General features: G+C 46.2%; 1 pseudogene; it reads right to left on the minus strand.

Annotated features, from left to right (window-relative positions):
- Positions 1–9: 9 nt before the first annotated feature.
- Positions 10–21,479, minus strand: LOC120667859 (annotated as a pseudogene).
- Positions 21,480–21,918: the final 439 nt, after the last annotated feature.

The following is a 21,918-nucleotide window of genomic DNA, read 5'->3' on the forward strand; positions in this document are numbered from 1 at the left end:
TTCTATGCATTGTTATATCTTGTTTTTGCTTTTAGATTGTTTGAAAATAATCTATATTATTCTCCATACAAAATAAGGTATTTTTTGAAATTTCGTCCGAAAACAAAACGTCGAATCCGAGAATTTTCCGATAAATCCGATAAACGTGTTTATCGGTGACCTCCGGTTTTTTTTTTACCGGTAAAGAAAACCTTGGCCTCAGCAGCTCCCTCCTGGACGCCGCGACGACGCTCTGCACCTCTGCCCTGGCCGCCTCGATGGAGCCACCGTGGCGACGAGCCAGCAGCAGGACGCTGTTCGTCTTCCCTTGATCCTCCTGCCTCTCGTACGTCTGGAGGTCGTTCAGGAGGCGGGTGCGGGTGGCAACGTGCCAGAACATCTCGCCGTACTTCCGGCTCCGGACCACCTCCTCGGTGAGCTCCGGCTCGACGAGGTAGAGGGGCGTGAGGGCGATCGGGCCCAGCCCAGTGGATGGCACTCCGACCGCCATGTACTCCTCCATGGACGGCACGAGCCGTGTCCTCGTCCACTCCTCCTCGGCCATCACGGCCCTCGCCAAGTCTGCCCACTGCAAGCGTCGCCAGGCATCAGCTAGGTCGATCGACTACCATTAATCGCTCACTATAACAGTTGAACTGATCGATCGATAGAGACTTACGAGCTCGGCAATGTGATGGATGATGCTGCGGTTCTGCACCGCCGCGGCCTTGGCGCCGAGCAGGTTGCTCGTGTGGTAGATGGCGCGGAAAACAATCTCCACTCTCGGAGCAGAAGCCAACTTCTTCGTGCGCGTCCCACCTGCGACCACAGATCGATTTGTATATATAAATAATGTATATATATATATATAAATATAAATACGGTAATGCAGGAAATGGAACATCAAGTGCAGGTATGTTCTGAGGTGAGTTTAGGTACTTCTCGATCAGCGTGACAAGGTTCTCCATCTCTTCCTTTGATCCCCCGACGTCGAACAGGTCATCGACTGTGGTCACCAGGATGATCTCCATGGCGTACGCAAGGCGAGCATCGGATAGCTCAGCAGCGTACATGGTGGAAGCAGGTACCAATAGGCAGACCAGCGGCATCATCGCTCTCGCGAACTCCAGCTCATCCAGCCTCATCTCTTTCACCCAGTTGTTGACACGTTAAAGAGAGATAGATATGTAGAGGAAAAAAAAGATAAGTTTTAATTAGTTCTCTTCATAGTTTGGACGAATTAACGATGTTTTAAGGAGATTGTGTTACGGACCTCTTGAGCTTCTGAAGCTCTTGTTGGTACAAAGCCTGGGAGGAATGGAACCCATCAGCTGCCAGCGCGACCATTCCTTCATCTACCTGACAAGCGCTGATCGGACGGACGGATCAAAAAGTTCAGAGTTTTGATAGATCTAGCTACTGATCATGAAAAGCCGGGACATGTAGCATCTCTAAGGACCTCACCGGTATGCTGATTTTAGCATCTGGAAGCCCCCTATCTTAGACTGTTCAATGTTCCTCCTGTGTTCCAGTCAGTCCACGGTACCGTAGGAGGGAAATTTGAGCACGTGTTTCACCTGGAAGAGCTCAATTAATTATTGATTAAAAACAGAAAGGATTATGTTTTGTATAACAGACTATATCTACCTCTCCGGGGTCTACAGATCTTGAAAACTTGTTGGAACACAGCTGTTCGTCCAGAAGTTTAGCTGACCAAGAGCCAATGTTTTCCAGGATTGGCTCCTCCTCAAAGATCTGAACCTGTGATGCTTTGTACAGTTCTAGTAATGCTTCGCTATCATTTAGGTGCCCTTGGACCGAATCGTAAAAGCTGGATTCTTCGCTGAATTGGGTCAACCCATCTGCATCACAACACTAGCTTCAGGCTGCTGTTAAGTAAAAATGCTCCAAGTTTGTTGTGATCAACCACGCCGCCGCTTACCAGACGCGACATCGTATCCGTGCAAAGGCAGGAGGCGGAACGCCATGGCGCACGTCGCCATGTCCTGTGTTATCTCCTCATCGTTGGCCAGCCAGGAGCTGCAAGTTTTGATTGTATTGGAGCCAAAATATAACTAACAAGTACTTCTCCGTAGCAAATTAAACATGAATATACTCTTTATTGACCCCTCCATCGCTGCACCTCGACCTCGCGCAGCTAACCCACCCCTCCTCCTCGCCTAGAACTCACCGGAGCGCCGCCTCCGCCGTTCTCCTCCGCCGACGACCCGCCTGCTCTCGTCGCGCCGCCGCTACAGGCCACCCCGACCTCAATCCCGGGCATCTACAGGTGCGCACGGACTTAGTGAAGCTCCCACGCCCCTCCACCCTCGCCGCCGGCGATCACCGTCGCCGGATTTGGCCGGTCCAACCCGCGCCCTTCCTCTGACCACGGCCAGGGACCTCGGGTTGAAAGAAACAAAAACCCAGGGGGCTGTCTGCGAAGCCCGTGACTCAAGTGAATAGTGTCTTCAGGGACTTCTTTGTTATTTTTGTTGCAAACTTTGAAATTCCTTAGAAATTCATAGAAAAATCAGAAAAATGTAAATCTTAATGTTTTGTAATCCTCTTGAATAGATCTTTGCAGTAGAATCATAATATGTTGGGTGTTAGTTGAATGTTTTTTCTGTAAAAATAGATTTGTCTTACTAGTGTTTAAATGCTAGTTGTTTTTATCTTTTCCTTAACTGATAATTGAAACCATGTATTACTGTGAAATTTTTATGGTGAGATGTTCATGTGATCCTAGTGTTGCTATAAAAATTTCGTGGTCATTCCTTCTGTTTAGCTATTTCTTTGATTTAATACTTATTAAGTGAGCTTTAATCATTTTAAACAGTTTAATTGCTTAGAAAATCCTGGTAATTTTTGTAGAGTCTTTTTTTAGTCATATGTTACTGTCTGTAAAATTTGAGCACCAGTTCATGACTAGAACAGAAGCTACAATTGAATCTTGTTAGTTTGATGTCAGTTTTGTTTATTTTCTCAGAATAAATTCTGTGTAGATTAAATATTGAAACATTTACAGTAGCTAAGATAGCTTCGTGACGATCTCCTGTTAAATTTGTAGATTTTAGGTTGCTCTGGTCTAATCTGTATAATTCAATCTTGTTCTAGGAGTTGTCTGAATAAATGTTTTGTCCTGAATAAATGGCTACATGTTTTGGTATGAAATTTGCAGGGTAGATCACTCTGGTCACCTTCTATTTGATGTAATTTTTACTGATTTTACTACTGAATGTGTGCTGAGTGGTTGATTTATTAGCAAACCATATTTTACTTGCTATAGGAAACAACTACCACTTGTTTATGAAGTTAGTGAGCTTCTTTTGTGCTGTTGATCATGATGCCTTGTGTAGTTAGAAAAGTTAGTTATCTACTCTATAAACGGTTGTCCTTATACTAAGTTGTGTTGCTATTTGTAGACTACGAGTTTACCATGAAATGAGCGTGTTTGTCATTTCATCTATTGCATTACATATAGATACGACTGCTCTATCGGACGGAACATACGATCTGATCCCGGAGTCCGAAGGAGGTGATCACGAAGCTCAAGCGAACGCCGCCGTACTGACTGAAGACCCGGACCAAAGTCCAAAAGAGCCCAAGGCTAACCTAGCTAGCGACTACCGAGAAGGCAAGCCCCGGACATAACCTATATTTCAAATTAATACCATTTATTGTTATTACTTACTTGTGCATTTACATTTCTTAGGATTTGAATTGAAACTTTAGATGCATGATCCTAGGAACCTATGTACTGAACACTAGACCTAAGTTCGAATAATTGCTAAGCTTATAGGACCGGTAAAAGTCGAGTGATTGCCTGTTACTCGCGAACTCTATAGGAATTGCTTGTTTACTTTCTGTTATCAATATAAGGACGACGGACGGGGTTGTGTTCGATATAATGACCTTGTGTGAGACCCCGTCTGTGTTGATGAACTTGCTAAGGTCGCGGTGTGTGATAGTGCTGGTTAAGTTTTTGAACATACTAGCCACATGCCGTAAATATGGTACGTGGTAAGCCTAGTAGCCGATTGGACCGTTGAGTGGATATACCTTTCACTCTCTCTTAGGGATAGGTTTTATTTTTATGTTGCGCAACACTACGGCTACAAGGGACGAGGTTGGACCTTGGTGCCCTATATTCGGGGAGAGTGACCCTATCCACAAGCTGGAAAGAAAGGTAAACGGTTGTTTGGGAACGACCCGACGGTGTTCCAAATGTGTGTGTTAGGTTTGCCTGACCAGGTTAACAAATTCGATTTGAATCGTCCGCTTCTCACGGTGTGGGACTGCTTGATCTCTTTGCCACACAGAGTAATAAGAGCAATTTTATTATGATCAATCTTGATGTTTGCTTAAAGTTCTACCATGGTTGAATAGTAGTTGCTTACATAGAATGGTTAATCAACTAGAATCTTGGAAGCTAAAATTTAAAAGTAAGGACCTACTCTTTATTGCTTTTCAACAAAAGGAAAACCAGAGCCTCACAGAACCCTGCATAGTCTAGTTAGGTGGGCTACGTATACCCGTTGACGGTTAAGTTTTGCTGAGTATTAGAATACTCAGCCTTGCTGTTGAAACCCTTTTTCAGGTATGAGTCTTGTGGATCAGATCGCTAGTTTATCTTGGCCCTGCTCTTTGCCTCCTGGCTGGTCCGTAGAGTGGGATCCGTCTTCGGCCGGCAATGACCCTGACGTGTGATACCTTGCTTGGGCTAGCTTGGTATACTTTTGCGACGTGTTGTAGCCGTCGTGTTCTATTTCCGCTGCTTTTCAAACTCTGAACTTACAGTTATGGTTTGTACAACTATTTTACTAAGGTTGGTTTTGTAATAATGTCTTGAGCTGGTTTGTAATAACTTTTATACTTGTGTTGTAAAATATGTGGTTGTAATATCTCTGGACTCGCCTTCGTGCGGGGTATGCTTGTTCGATCCGAGAACCGGTCGTTGTATCGGGACGCTACCCGACAGACCAAGAATTGTTCCATTTGAAGTGCGTTTGTGTCGGTGTTGCCTTATTGGTGATGGCCAGCGCACTTGAGCCGGGATAATTCAGGTGGTTCTGCCAAAGCTGGCATCAGAGCTGCAAGCGTACACCAGAGGTGTTGGAATCTTAAAAATCGCTTTCCGTATAAAATTTGACCAACAAGGTATTTCTGAAACCAACGTAGTTTCGTTAAGGGTTATGCATAGAACGTAAAGTCCTAGGGAATTTACGGGAGTTGCTAGGTGGCTATCTATGTATGGTTTATTTTATCTGACTTCCAGCACTTTACATTTTTGTTAAACCATACTCACAAACAACCCTTGATTTTTGTAACGACGCATCTACGTTAAGGTAAGAAGGTAAGGATCCTCAGTCAGCTGAGGGATTCTGACCTTCCCGTCGGTGATGCGAGCCGAACGCTGCCCTCAAGCAGTGGCTTACTTGAGGTACACCCAATATACCAACTATTAGTTGACTATATTGGAAGTAAAGTGTACTCAGTCAGCTGAGGGAGTCTGAACTTCCCGTCGGCGATGCGAACCGAACGCTGCACTCAAGCAGTGGCCTACTTGAGCTACTGCCAATATACCGACCTCGGTCGACTATATTGGGAGTAAAGGAACTTGTGAATACGCTATCTCGGTGGCGTATGTTAACGTTGGCCATACGACGGAAATTGTATGGTTGCCGCTTCTATAGTGAGTGGTAATGTATGGGAATGCTTTCATGAGTGCTGGCATGAAAGGTTCAATGGATATATATGTTCTGTCAATTTTCTGCAGGTACACTAACCACGATTCGATAAGTTAAGAACGGTTAGAATTTATCGACTAGCTATATAGGGAGAGCCGTATCTATGTTATGCCACCATGCTAACCACGTAAGCCCAACCATAGTTGGCAATTGTTTATCTTGTGAGGAACGAACAGGACGTGCATGCATATTTGGTTGATGTTTGCTTTGATTCCTAGAATTGGAAAATGTTACATGAGTCTTCTTAAGGAATCTCTAGAGTTTGTTTTCATGAATATGTTTTAGTGTGGTTAAACAACGAGTTGAAAGAAAACTTGGTTTGGGGAGCATGTTATTAGAACCCTTAGATTAAACCCAAGAAAGTCTATGGTTTGAGAGAGGGAGTTTGAGTCATGTCTTTATCCATAGTTCCATCTTGATGTCTTGATGATCTTTTCGTTCCATAGAATCTCAAATGATGAACCAGTACCAATTGTGGTTTGTTTACTTCCTAAGCCTTGTAAACTTTTGAGTTAGAATCACATTTTTTTCCCGCAGTCTTCTTAAAGTTATATTTGAGAAGTCTTGAGATAATCAAATTGCTCACATTTGAATCCTTTTTGATTCAAATGGCGGACTGTCACAATGTCTTTGGGGATGAGGAGGGATGTGCTCATACTGATTGCTTATACTGGGAGGGCTTTCCGAGGATTTTGTGGGATACACTCCGTATTTTTCACTACCCAGACCCACCCCGGTACAAGGGACACCAGTTTTCTGAGGATGGAGTTCAGAAGAGTAGAGTTACCATGACCATTCCTCAGCACCCCACTTTGGAGTGGCCACCTATTGAGATTGAGGTGATTGGGTATCGTCTTGTGGATGCTTTTGAGACAGCAGCTCTCAAAGCTATCACTACTTTTTGTGAGCACCATCCCGAGGAAGTAGCTGCGTATCCTATTGGTTTGTTTCCAGCAGTCAATGCTGGCAACGCAGAGTAGCATTTCAGGACCACCCACTTCGGGCACTTAGTTGGAGATGTAGTGGAGGAGACTATTCAGGCTGTGACCGGTATATGAATGCTCAGTCCCACTATCAGATTCTCCAGCAGAGGCACATGGAGCAGGTGATGGACTTGGCCCAGACTTTTCAGCGAGGTCTTCGTTTGAGAGACACTCAGATTCAGGGGCTTAATGTGGCCGTTGCTGGGAGAGATCACGCCATTGCACAGTTTGAGCTTCAGGTTCTGGAGCATGGTGCTGAGATAGTGCAGCGTAATATAGTGATTGGTTTTCTTCAGGGGCAGGTGCATGATCTTCAAGCAGATCTGGATAATGCTATGGCCCATATTGGTATGCTCCATGAGCAGCCAATACCTCCAGTTGTTCCAGCCGAGCCTGCAGCAGTAGAAGACCCAAAGGAGATTGAGGGAGTTTTTGATATAGATTCAGAGCACGCGCTTGCCGAGCCTAACCCTCAGCCGGATGACTCTTCCTCCAGTAGTGCTTCCTCTGTGGGCAACCTCGACGACTTCTAGGCACCTTAGGCTTGTCCTAGATAGCATGTGCTTTTCTTGTTGTAGTATATGTACATAGGGAAGAAGATGTTGTAAAATAGCCCTAGGAAGGAGTACCACTTGTTATAGTATATGTGGTAAGGAGGCTTGATGCTAGGTGTGTACTATAAAGATTACCTTGGTTGTAATATGAATAATAGCTATCAGTTTGGAAATCTGGATCTTCTACTTGCCACATTCTTATCTCTTCATCGGTGCATTTTTTTAGTTGTTTGATGCATATCAAAATGAAAGAGTGTGAAGGCATCTAACAGCTGACCAATTCTGAGTTATGTTGGTTGAACAAATATGTGTTATGCATATTGTGTTACACCGCATCTAGCTAAATTCTGCTGATTTTGTTTTAATATCCAATGTATGATCATTGCACGTACCATTGATTTTGGGAGCAAGAAAAATGTATCTAATGGATGTCTTCCATAATTACATATGGTTGGTCATACTCGTGGATCGCCTGAAGGCTTTGGCCGTGAGACTGGCAGTGGATCTCAGCAGCCACCGCCACCACCGCCGAATCTGGTCGAGTTAATGGCCATGCAAACAGAATTACTTTGCCAGCTGGTCCAAGGGCAGCAGAATCAGCCACACCAGCAGCACGGAGGACGTGATGCACAGCCCGCGGGTTACCAGGAATTCTTTGGTACCCAACCTCTGTTGTTCAACCGAATTGATGAATCTTTGGACGCTGATGCTTGGCTCCGTACGATTGAATCCAAGTTTGCCTTGCTAGCAGTACCTTGTGCTGATGCGAACAAGGCACAATTTGCCGCCCAATAGCTTCGTGGAACCGGTCGTATTTGGTGGGATCACTATTGTGCTATGCAGCCTGTTGGACATGTTATCTCTTGGGAGGAATTCTGGAATGCTTTTCGGACACATCATATTCCAGAGGAATTGATTGAAAGAAAGTTAAATGAGTTCTTGGCTTTGAATCAAGGAACCCACACTGTTCTTCAGTATGCACAGGCCTTCAATCATCTGTGCCAGTATGCAGGCCATCATGCAGATACTGACGCCAAGAAGCGTGACCGTTTTTGTCGTGGCCTTAACACCAAGCTCAAGGAACGCCTGAACCTGGTTCAGCCAAATACTTATAATGAGCTGGTCAATAGGGCCATTACTCAAGAAGACTGTATTACAGCACATCGCGCCGAAAAGAAGCGAAAGGCACCAACAGGACCCTCGAGTGCTCAGCCACCGAGGTATCGTCTGGTGCAGAACACTCCATCCAGACCTCCACAGAGAAATGCCCCAACGGGCAGGTTTGTTTTTAGGCCGCCTCAGCAGCAAGGAGGATTCAGACCTCTAGTCATTCAGCAGCCACAGCAATTTGGTCCAAGGCCAAATGCCCCACAGTTCAATCGTGGGAATGGCAACAATCGGTGCTTTAACTGCGACAGTACTGATCATTTCGCCAGAAATTGCCCGCAACCCAAGAGGTCTGATCCAGGGCAGAACTCCAACCAAAGCAACAACAAGGGCAAGGGCAAAAGGCAAATGGTGCAAGTTCGGCAGGGGTGAGTTAACTTCACTACTCTTGCAGAGCTTCCCGAAGGAGCACCAGTCATGACGAGTACTTTCTCTATTCACAATAAACCCACAGTCATATTATTTGATTCTAGTGCAACTCATAGTTTTATAAGTGCCAAATTTGGAGCAAGAATAGGATTGGACTTTTGTCATACTAAGGGATCTTTTATGATAGCAACCCCTGGTGGGAAGATAGCTTCCAATCAAGTCATTAGACATGTGCCAATTAAGCTGGGTAGCAATTTGATAAAGACAGATTTGATCTTGTTGAATTTAGAAGGCATGGATGTTATTTTGGGCATGGATTGGATGACTAAATATAAAGTACTGTTAGATATCTCTTCCCGAGCTATCGAGATAGATTCACCATATCAAGGAGCCACCATACTCTATCTACCACAACGAGAGTGCTTCAACTCTTGTGCCTATGCTATAAACGAAGTTAAGATTGAAGATATTTCTGTTGTGTGTGAGTATGTGGATGTATTTCCAGATGATTTACCTGGAATGCCCCCTGATAGAGATATCGAGTTCGTTATCGAGCTTCAACCCGGTACCGCCCCTATTTCTAAGAGGTCATACCGAATGCCTCTAAATGAGTTGGCAGAATTGAAACTCCACTTCAAGACCTTCTTGACAAAGGTTTTATTCATCCAAATGCTTCACCATGGGGATGTCCAGCCCTGTTTGTGAAGAAGAAGGACAACAGTTTGAGGCTATGTGTAGATTATCGACCACTCAATGCGGTTACTATTAAAAATAAGTATCCTCTTCCCCGCATTGATATCCTGTTTGATCAGTTAGCTGGAGCCAAGGTTTTCTCTAAGATTGATCTTCGTTCTGGCTACCATCAAATAAAAATCAATCCCTGTGATATTCCAAAAATAGCTTTCTCGACCAAATATGGACTCTATGAGTATCTGGTTATGTCTTTTGGTCTTACCAACGCCCCAGCATATTTTATGTACTTGATGAATTCAGTGTTCATGCCAGAGCTGGATAAATTCGTCATGGTATTCATTGACGATATTTTGATCTACTCCAAGAATGAAGAAGAGCACGAGCAGCATTTACATATCGTTCTTCAGCGATTACGAGATCATCATCTTTATGCCAAATTCTCCAAGTGTGAATTTTGGCTGGATAGTGTGAAATTCTTAGGTCATACTATCTCCAGTGATGGTATATTAGTTGATCCAACCAAAGTAGAAGAAGTGATCGATTGGGAATCTCCTACTTCAGTTCATCAAATTCGCAGTTTTCTTGGTTTAGCTAGATACTATCGTCGATTCATTCCTGATCTCTCCAGAATAGCCAAGCCTATGACGGAGTTATTAAAGAAGGGAGTGAAGTTTGTTTGGAATGATAAATATGAACAAGCCTTTCAAACTCTCAAAGCACGATTGACTACTGCTCCAGTGTTGGCTACACCGGACAGTACCAAACCTTTTGATGTCTATTGTGATGTTTCTAGTACGGGACTTGGTTGTGTGCTTATGCAAGACAACCGGGTGATCGCGTATGCATCAAGAGCTCTCCGGAATCATGAGAAGAATTATCCAACACATGATCTGGAGTTAGCAGCTGTTATACACGCTCTTAAGCCTTGGAGACATCATCTTATGGGAACTCACTGTAACATTTACACTGACCATAAGAGTCTCAAATATATCTTCACCCAAACTGATCTCAACATGAGGCAGAGACGCTGGCTAGAGTTAATAAAGGATTATGATCTAGAAGTGCATTATCATCCAAGAAAGGCTAATGTGGTTGTGGATGCACTCAGCCGCAAATCACAATGCCATTGCCTATTTGTAGAGCCATTCAGCGAAACTCTATGCCAGGAAATGACGAAACTAAATCTAGAAATGGTACCTCAAGGAAGTCTGAACCATATAGCTGTCGTGCCTACACTTTATGATAGCATCATCATGTCACAATTACATGATGAAGGTATCAAAATTATCAAGGAAAGATTATCCTAAGGAGAAGCAAAATACAAGTGTTTCCATGTGGATCATAGAGGAGTTTTATGGTTTGAATCTCGACTTGTTGTACCCAAGGATCATCAGCTTAGAAAACAAATCCTTGACGAAGCACATCTATCGAAGTTTTCGATTCATCCGAGTAGTACAAAGATGTACCAAGATCTTAAACAAAATTTCTAGTGGACTCGAATGAAAAGAGAGATCGCCAGATATGTTTCTGAGTGTGATGTCTGTCAAAGAGTTAAAGCTAGTCACTTGAAAGTAGCTGGTACTCTCCAACCTTTACCCATTCCATCCTGGAAATGGGAGGACATCAGTATGGATTTTATTGTCGGTTTACCCAACACTTCGCAGAAGCATGATTCTATTTGGGTAATTGTTGATAGACTCACCAAGACCGCTCATTTTATTCCGGTGAATACAACTTATTCGGCCAAGAGGTATGCAGAGATATATCTCGATCAGATTATCCGTTTGCATGGAGTTCCAAAGACGATCATTTCTGATCGTGGGGCTCAGTTTATTGCACGTTTCTTGGAACAACTGCAAGAATCCCTTGGAACCAAATTGATTCGTAGTTCAGCTTATCATCCACAAACTGATGGGCAAATTGAATGAATCAATCAAATCCTTGAAGACATGTTGAGGGCATGTGCTATTCAATATGGCAAGAACTGGGATAAGTGCCTAGCACTGGCAGAGTTCTCATATAATAACAATTATCAATCCAGCTTGAAAATGGCACCATTTGTCGAAGGTGTCGAACTCCTTTGAATTGGTCACAATCTGGAGAACGCAAAGTATTTGGGCCAAATCTAGTTACTGAGGCAGAAGAGAAAGTCAAGGTTATCCAGGCTAATCTTAAAGTAGCCCAATCAAGACAGAAAAGTTATGCAGACAAAAAAAGAGATCCTTTACAGTTCATGGTAGGGGATTTCGTATATTTGCGAGTATCTCCTACTAGAGGTGTTCAACGCTTCGACATCAAAGGGAAATTAGCACCCCGATACATCGGACCTTTTGAAATCATCGAAACTTGTGGACCAGTTGCTTACCGGATTCGTCTTCCTTCTCAGTTGGCCGCCATTCATGATGTCTTTCATGTATCACAACTCAAGAAGTGCATCAAGGTACCCACTGAGATTCTTGAACCACAAGATATCGAGGTTGAATCCGATTTATCTTACACTGAGTACCCAATCAAAATTCTTGACACCAAGGAAAGAAGTACTAGAAGGGAGAAAGTTAAAATGTACAAAATCCAATGGAATCATCATACTGAGGAAGAAGCCACTTGGGAGACTGCAAATTTTCTCCAAAGAAACTTTCCCGACTTTCTTAGAACAAATTCAGGTATCAAACCTTTCCATTCCTTAGTCTTCCTGTAATCTCGGGGCGAGATTTCTTTTAGGGGGGAAGACTGTGACACCCTAGGTGTCTGCACAAGAAAACTACATTTATTTCCTATGCTCCATGTGTGAAATTGTTTGAGCAAGGGCCTATTTTAAAATTTTAAGGACCTTTGTGTAATTATGAATTGTTCCAAAGTCAACTTTATAGTTTTATTTGAATAGGATGTGAGTTTATAGCTTTTGTGGAGGGTTTATTTGCAAAATGTAGTGTAATCATTGCTTGGCAGGAAATCTTTTATTTCAACCAAGATTTAAAGTGATTTTGCATTGAAAAAGACAAAAGTCCTTTGAATTCAAATCCTCCTTATGTTTTCAAAAATAACTCTTTAACCTTTGATCAAATAAATTTTTGCACAACATCAAAGTTGTAGATCATGAAAAATTGAACAACTTTCATGTTGGGCACATTTTCATTTGAGCCCTAGATTAAAAGTTATTACTGGTTTACAGTTGGGTCCCTGAAATTTCTGAAATTGCAAATCAGTCCGTTTTCCCCTTCCTCCAGTCTGCCTGCCTGCTTCCTCTGCTCCACGCCGCCGGCAGAAAGCGGCGCTGCCGCCCGCCGCTGTGGAACGGCCGGGAGGCCACCTCCTGCCTGCTAGTTGCTCCACGCGTCGCGCCCAAGCTTCCACCGCCCTCTACCCTTCGCGCTGGAGTCCTTAAGCCATGCCACGCGCCCAGAAAACCCCCGCCGGCCGCCACCTCGCCGTCGCCGTGGCCCGGCCAAGACAGAGCTACAGAGCTCGTTTTCTCGCGCGCAGCAGCACTACAAGAACCCCCGCAACCCGTTCCCCTCGTCCTTTCGCCATTTCCCCAACCCCAGACCCCAGAACGCCGCCGCCGCTCCGCCCGAATGCCGGCGAGCTTGACGCCGCCGTCGACCCGCCTCTCCGCAGCCCATCCTCTCGCGCTGACCCCTCCATCAGCTGTGCCTCGACCTCGCGCAGCTCACCCACCCCTCCTCGCCCAGAACTCACCGGAGTGCCGCCTCCGCCGTTCTCCTCCGCCGCCGACCCGCCTGCTCTCATCGTGCCGCCGCTACAGGCCACCCTGACCTCAATCCCGGGCATCTACAGGTGCGCACGGACTTGGTGAAGCACCCACGCCCCTCCACCCTCGCCGCTGACGATCACCGTCGCCGGATTTCTTTGTTATTTTTGTTGCAAACTTTGAAATTCCATAGAAATTCATAGAAAAATCAGAAAAATGTAAATCTTGATGTTTTGGAATCCTCTTGAAGAGATATTTCCAGTAGAATCATAATATGTTGGGTGTTAGTTGAAAGTTTTTGCTGTAAAAATAAATTTGTGTTACTAGTGTTTAAATGCTAGTTGTTTTTATCTTTTCCTTAACTGATGATTGAAACCATGTATTGCTGTGAAATTTTTATGGTGAAATTTTCATATGACCCTAGTGTTGCTATAAAAATTTCGTTGTCATTTATTCTGTTTAGCTATTTCTTTGATTTAATACCTGTTAAGTGAGCTTTAATCATGTTAAATAGTTTCCTTGCTTAGAAAATCCTAGTAGTTTTTGTAGAGCCTTATTTTAGTCATATGTTACTCTCTGTAAAATTTGAGCACCATTTAATGAATAGAACAGAAGCTAAAAATGAATCTTCTTAGTTTTCTGTCAGTTTTGTTTATTTTCTCAGAATCAATTCTTTGTATATTAAATCTTGAAAAATTTATAGTAGCTAAGTTATCTCTGTGTAGACCTTCTTTTAAATTTATAGCTTCTAGGTTGCTCTGGTATAATCTGTATAATTCAATCTTGTTCTAGGAGTTGTCTGAATAAATGTTTTGTCCTGAATAAATGGCTGCATGTTTTAGTATGAAATTTGCAGGGTAGATCACTCTCGTTACCTTCTGTTTGATGTAATTTTTACTGATTTTACTACTAAATGTGTGCTGAGTGGTTGATTTATTAGCAAACCATGTTTTACTTGCTATTGGGAACAACTACCACTTGTTTATGAAGTTAGTGAGCTTCTTTTGTGCTGTTGATCATGATGCCTTGTGTAATTAGAAAAGTTAGTTATCTACTCTATAAATGATTGCCCATATACTAAGTTGTGTTGCTATTTGTAGACTACGACTTTACCATGAAATGAGCGTGTTTGTAATTTCATCTATTGCAATATATATAGATACGACTGCTCTATCGGACGGAAAATATGAGCTGATCCCGGAGTCCGAAGGAGGTGATCACGAAGCTCAAGTGAACGCCGCCGTACTGACTGAAGACCCGGACCAAAGTCCGGAAGAGCCCAAGGCTAACCTAGCTAGCGACTACCGAGAAGGCAAGCCCCGGACATAACCTATATTTCAAATTAATACCATTTATTGTTATTACTTATGCATTTACAGCTCTTAGGATTTGAATTGAAACCTTAGATGCATGATCCTAGGAACCTATGTACTGAACACTAGACCTGAGTTCGAATAATTGCTAAGCTTATAGGACTGGTAAAAGTTGAGTGATTGCCTGTCACTCGCGAGCTCTATAGGAATTGCTTGTTTACTTTCTGTTATCAATATAAGGACGACGGACGGGGTTGTGTTCGATATCATGACCTTGTGTAAGACCCCGTCTGTGTTGATGAACTTGCTAAGGTCGCTGTGTGTGGTAGTGCTGATTAAGTTTTTGAACGTACTAGCCACATGCCGTAAATATGGTACGCGGTAAGCCTAGTAGCCGATTGGACCGGGGAGTGGATATACCTTTCACTCTCTCTTAGGGATATGTTTTATTTTTATGTTGCGCAACACTGCGGCTACAAGGGACGAGGTTGGACCTTGGTGCCCTGTAGTCGGGGAGAGTGACCCTATCCACAAGCCGGAAAGAAAGGTAAACGGTTGTTTGGGAACGACCCGACGGTGTTCCAAATGTGTGTGTTAGGTCTGCCTGGCCAGGTTAACAAATTCGATTCGAATCGTCCGCTTCTCACGGTGTGGGACTGCATGATCTCTTTGCCACACAGAGTAATAAGAGCAACATTATTATGATCAATCTTGATGTTTGCTTAAAGTTCTACCATGTTTGAATAGTAGTTGCTTACATAGAATGGTTAATCCACTAGAATCTTGGAAGCTAAACTTTAAAAGTAAGGACCTACTCTTTATTGCTTTTCAAGAAAAGGAAAACTAGAGCCTCACAGAACCCTGCATAGTCTAGTTAGGTGGGCTACGTATACCCTTTGACGGTTAAATCTTGCTGAGTATTAGAATACTCAGCCTTACTGTTGAAACCCTTTTTTAGGTATGAGTCTTGAGGACCAGATTGCTAGTTTATCTTGGCCCTGCTCTTTGCCTCCTGGCTGGTCCGTAGAGTGGGATCCGTCTTCGGCCAGCAATGACCCTGATGAGTGATACCTTGCTTGGGCTAGCTTGGTATACTTTTGCGACGTGTTGTAGCCATCGTGTTCTATTTCCGCTGCTTTTCAAACTCTAAACTTACAGTTATGATTTGTACAACTGTTTTACTAAGGTTGGTTTTGTAATAATGTCTTGAGCTGGTTTGTAATAACTTTTATATTTGTGTTGTAAAATATGTGGTTGTAATATCTCTGGACTCGCCTTCGTGCGGGGTGTGATTGTTCGATCCGAGAACCGGTGGTTGTATCGGGACGTTACCCGACAGACCAAGAATTGTTCCGTTTGAAGTGCGTTTGTGTCGGTGTTGCCATATTGGTGATGGCCAGCGCACTTGAGCCGAGATAATTCAGGTGGTTCTGCCATAGACACCGAGGCACGATATTTTTTAACGAGGTTCGACGATGTGCCTGCATCGCCAGGGCATGACTACGGGCGCTCCTCCCCATAAACAGCAGCTACACCGGTATCCGGGCACCACCACGGCCACGACATCGCCCACACCAGCCACCATGTCGTCTCACGGTTGCACGTTAGTGCCCTCAAATTTATGGACCCAAGGGATACAAAGTACGACCCAAACTCTATCCCTAACCTACCAAACTTACAACTCAACTCTAGTTGTAACCGAACTGTACACATATTCAACACATATCTAACATTTCTCGGGCACACAGCAAAACATCTTGTTACCGAGTGTGCTAAAGAATACACACGGCGTGGGATGTATTTGCCGTGTGCTGCATGTTATGCATATGGCAAGAATGTGTTTGCCGTGTGCTGATGTATTTGTCGTGTGCCGCACATGGCAAATGGAGGCACACGACAAATATGACATTGCCGAGTGCTTTGTTGGGCACTTGGTAAATAAAATGTTTGCCGCGTGTATTATATTTTTGCCATTTGCCTCCTGTTATGCACATGGCTAAATATTTTTTTGCTTCTACCCTCCTAATTTTTTCTACTATTCACATACTGTATATGGTATTTCATATTAAGTTTTGGTATTTTTCTTGATCTTTTAGCTATATTTATTTCTTTTATTTCATTAAACGTATTTATTCCGGATCAGTCAAATTAGAACTGCAAGTGTTTTAAATAATGAAATATAATGAATCAAACAATGATATTTATGTTAATAAGTCCAATTTGAATCCGTATCCATGAAATGAAAGAAATTCCAAACATCCCGTTCATGAACCATGATCACGAACGTGTGGTCGAATCATTTTATAATTTTGTAAAAAGCAAATGAAGTCTGAAAATCATAAGATTTGTTATGATATCATGATTTCATACGCGGAGCTAAGGTAAACAAATGAGAAGATTTTGCACAAGTTATCACATATGCTCCTTACAAATCGAAACATCTCCAAAAAAGATCCATAATTGAGAAGAAATCGTTCAGATTTCAAGTCAAAGTGACGGTCAAATTGACGTTTTTGTGCAAAACTTTTTGTATATGCAAGACAACTTAGATTGTTTAATGACAAATGTTGGTTATTTTTTCGGAGCCAGTTGGTAATTTTATTTTTTTGTAATTAAACAATATCTTTTGATATACATTGAATCTTTACGGGATCAAGTTGTTAGCGAATGGTTCGCTATACACAGGCGGACCGTCCACCCTTCAAGATGTTCAGACATCCGAACACCTGCATACATGCAGGTGTTCGGATGTCTGAAGATCCGAACATCAAGGGCGGACGGTCCGCCCCCAAAAACCACGACTAGAACCGCAAGCGGACAGACTGTCTGCTCAACTAGGGTGAACAGTCAGCTCTTCAAAATGTTCGGACATCTGAACATCTTGAAGAGCTGACGGTTTGCTCGAGTCATTCTAGACACAGAAAAAGGAGAAGAAGGGAACAAAAAAATAAAAAAGGTTTTTCGTGTGCTCTTGCCTTGTGCTCTTGATCCGGCACACGGCAAAGTAAAATACAAATTTGTAAACGACCTCGGATGGGGAAACAGCCAAAACGAAAGTTGTAGATCTCGAAAAGTTACGAAACTTTATAGTTGACAACTTTTTAATTTGAATTCGTTTAGGGTCTCAAACAACTAATTTACACTCGGTTTAGTATAATATGTGCGAAAGAAAACGAAGTATAGATACAAGTGAGAGTATGCTGCAGTGGTAGAGCAGGGGCCGCGTAGCGCGCAGAAAATACTGCAACTTGAGACTTTGATGGAGATGGGCGGGCCGATGGTTCCCTTCCCTAAATAATTTCTTTTTGTGCCATTTGTTTCTGGTTTTTTTCGATTCAAATTTTGCTGAGTGTTATTTTTTACTGTGGGCCAAGACAGCTACAGCAAAGGCTTTGTTGTGTGCTCGAGAACGTGAAAACGCACACGACAAAATCGGCTTTGCGGGCTTATGTTTGCCGTGTAGCCTTTGTCGTGTGCAACGCACGGCAAACACTTTGCCCTGTACTTTTGGGGCTTCGCCGTGTATTAGAGCCACACGGCAAACTGCCTGAATACCGTACTGAGCTCAGCTGGTTTCAACATAAATCACAACACAACTAGCAAGTAACTTCTACCTGTATATGGTGTCAAGTATGCTGTCTATTTCACCGGAAAAGCCCGGAGAGATCCCCATCTTCTCCAACGTGTCCACCATGCGAAGCTGGGAGTACGCGTTCCGTGGATGCACAGTGGGCACTGCAAATTAAATGGCCATTAGCACATGTTAGAAACTAACCTCGGTCTCTGTGTCCTTAATTCTGCCATCCTTTCTTGGCTGGCAGGACACGTTCTGCACTGCACCTGAGCTGCCGAATTTGCTGATGAGGGAATCCAGGTAGTCGAGTGCTCTCCCGTTGTAACTGTGGATCGCAGCTGCGGCCGTTGTTGCCGGTGAGTTGAAGAACGATCCGTTCTTCCTCTGGTACACCATGGCCTGATCCCAGTCTAGCAGGTTCCCCAAGCCTTCTGCTACGTAGGCCATGAAAGCTTTACTTGCAGAACCCATTCTGTTGATCAGTTGGAGAACACAGTTGATGACGTTAGCGCGATTCCATGATTCCATCCATCAATGACAGAGATCGATAACTAATGGGCAAATGAGAATTCAGAATAAACGAACGGTGGATGGTGAGGGAGAAAGAGAAACCACTTCATCTCCGTGTCGCGCAGCCGGAGGATGGCGTCGACGTCAGGAGGGGCCAGTGGGATCTCCAGCCCCATGCCGATGCCGTGCGCGAGCATGCCGGGGAAGATGACGTTGAACCCTGCCGGCGTGTTGCTCCTGTCGTCCGTCACCAATTATGGTGCGGCTCCGATCGCCGCCACGCCGCGAAACAGAGCTCCGCCGAGGGGTCGACGGTGAACTCACCCCTCCAGCGAAGCTCCGCCCAGAATTGGGCGCGCAATCGACGCACCTCCTCTCACTCAAGCTCACCGACCCGCTCTCCTCACGAATTCGCTATCACATAGAGAGAATTTCGCTCGGCGAGAGGAAGAAGATGAACAGTGGACACAGGAGGATTTCGCGCTCAAACGCTCAGCGCCGAATGCCGTTTTTCCAATTCCTCGCGGTGGCATGATCACGGGGTTACAAGGAGGCTATATAGCCGGGCGGACGCGCCCCACGACCACGCGCTGCCCTATCTCGCCGCCATGACCTCCTCTGCTCTGCCGCGACGTTCTCCTACGCGCTCGACATGCTCCGGAGATGCCGCAGCCAATGCGGGCGCTCTAACGACCCTAACGGCCTCCGTTCTGCTCGCTCGGACGAGCTCGATCACCCCCCTGATCTTGACTCCACTCACGCCACGATGATCGCCACACACGATCGCGTTCTACTTGTCCCGGCGAGCACACACGGCTGGACCCGAGCTCACACCCGCGCGCACACACGCACCCTCCAGCCGTGAACACGATCGCGCTGGGTTTATTCCAACAATCACCCCCTAAACCCAATGCCTCCTACGCCAGATCTTCAGAGCAGCGCTGTCTCGTCATCAACGTCTGCCATGGCAGCCATCATGACCTCCTTCTTCGGCTTGCGACAGTCCCTGGCGAAATGGCCACGGATGCCACAGTTGAAGCACCGCCCAATCCCGGACTTGCCTTTGCGCCGCGCCCTCCACTCCTCCACCGTGAGCAGGAGCCTATCGCCGCCGGCTTGGCCATCGGACGGTCCCTGTCCGCCGGTGATCTGCGCGTGCCGCCGCGAGCGCTCGTCGAACGCCTTCAAACGCCCGAGCGCCTCCTCGAACGCCATCGTGTCGACGTCGCAGAATTGTTCGATCCCCGCCACCACCGGGTACAGCCGATCGGGGACTGTGTCGAGCAGCTTCTTTACCATGGCGACGTCGTCGAGCGTGGACCCGAGGCCGGCGTACTTCGCGGCCATGCCACTGATATTGCCGGTGTAGTCGTCCAACGACTCTCCGTCCGCCATGCACAGTCGATCGAAGTCCCCCTTGAGCGTGGCGAGGCGCGCCGTCTTGACTCGATTCGCGCCCACGAACCACGTCTTGAGGCTCTCCCAAACCTCCTTCGCCGTCTTCTTCGTGGACACCTGCATGAGGATATCCTCGGGCAGTGCTTGAAGAAGCTGCGCACGCGCCGTTTTGTTCTTCCTTGCGTCGACCTCAGCGTCTGCCACCGGAGCCACGGCATCCCAGAGGCCCTGCGCATCGAGGATGGCCTCCACATTGATCGCCCACGCCTTGTAGATCGCTGGCGACAGCACCGGGTAAGTCATCGACACCGAGCTCCCCCCGGCGCCTTGCAGAACCAACGCCATGTCTTCTTGCTCGAGGTAGTAGCGCAGGATCTTGGGCATCCAAGCTCTGATGCCAATTGATGGTGCGGCTCCGATCGCCGCCGCGCCGCGAAACAGAGCTCCGCCGAGGGGTCGACGGTGAACTCACCCCTCCAGCGAAGCTCCGCCCAGAATTGGGTGCGCAATCGACGCACCTCCTCTCACTCAAGCTCACCGACCCGCTCTCCTCACGAATTCGCTATCACTCAGAGAGAATTTCGCTCGGCGAGAGGAAGAAGATGAACAGTGGACACGGGAGGATTTCGCGCTCAAACGCTCGGCGCCGAACGCCGTTTTTCCAAGTCCTCGCGGTGGCATGATCACGGGGTTACAAGGAGGCTATATAGCCGGGCGGACGCACCCCACGACCACGCGCTGCCCTATCTCGCCGCCACGACCTCATCTGCTCCGCCGCGACGTGCTCCTACGCACTCGACGTGCTCCGGAGATGCCGCGGCCAATGCGGGCGCTCTAACAACCCTAACGGCCTCCCTTCTGCTCGCTCGGACGAGCTCGATCACCCCCGATCTTGACTCGACTCACGCCACGACGATCGCCACACACGATCGCGTTCTGCTTGTGTCGGCGCGCACACACGGCCGGACCCGAGCTCACACCCGCGCGCACACACGCGTACACACGCACCCTCCAGCCGCGAACACGATCGCGCTGGGTTTATTCCAACAACCAAGGACGCGTTGTGCCCGATGAAGCGGAGCCCTTCGTGCCAAGGCATCGGGGCATGACATGAGCACGACGCAATTAAAGCACCGACGATGGCCGGCAGCAGGAATGGACGAACTAACCTTTGCCGACGTGCTCGTCTCCAACGCCCCACATCTGAAGCGCGAGGACGCACGCCATCGTCGACGAGAGCATGTCCTTGCCCAGCGACCAAGAGCCGTCAACAGAGCCAGCCTGCAGCCCCCACGAGCCGTCGCTGCGCTGGTTCCGCAGGATCCAGTCCACGCACTGCGGGAAGCCTGAGGGGACCCCGGCGCCGGCACCATGGCGACCCATGCCGTGTTGTATGCCAACGGAGGCGGCGGCGGCGGCTCGGCCCTCACGAGCTGCTCCCTTATCCTGTCCTCCAGCTCTCTAACATCCATGCTGCCGCTGCCGTTGCGCGCGCACTGCCACGGAGGCGCCAATCGTGTCCCAAACCTCATTTCGTGCACGGCACGTCGCGTTCGTGGTTGCGCGAACGGTAGTTCATGAGGTTTGGGACACGATTGGCGCCTCCGTGGCAGTGGCAGTGGCAGTGGCACTACCCGCTCTACTCCCAGTCGATTGGCAGGGGAGGGTTGGTAGAAGCCAAAGAGGGACAGACATGGCGAGGCAGACCCCAACCACGTCATAGCAACAGCTATCAATTCAATTACGGGGCAGCGCAATGGCTGCAGGCAAGAACGACGAAGCGATCGATATTCCGGGACAAGAACGCCAGAGTTTATAAAGCTACCAACCCACTAACACCATACAAAATAAATGAAAAAATCACCAAGAAAACGCCCAAGATTTTTGTATGGTGTTAGTTCAGTGGTTTGGTCAGA

Source organism: Panicum virgatum, chromosome 3N (assembly GCF_016808335.1).
Source record: "Panicum virgatum strain AP13 chromosome 3N, P.virgatum_v5, whole genome shotgun sequence".
In the NCBI taxonomy this organism is placed as follows: Eukaryota; Viridiplantae; Streptophyta; class Magnoliopsida; order Poales; family Poaceae; genus Panicum; species Panicum virgatum.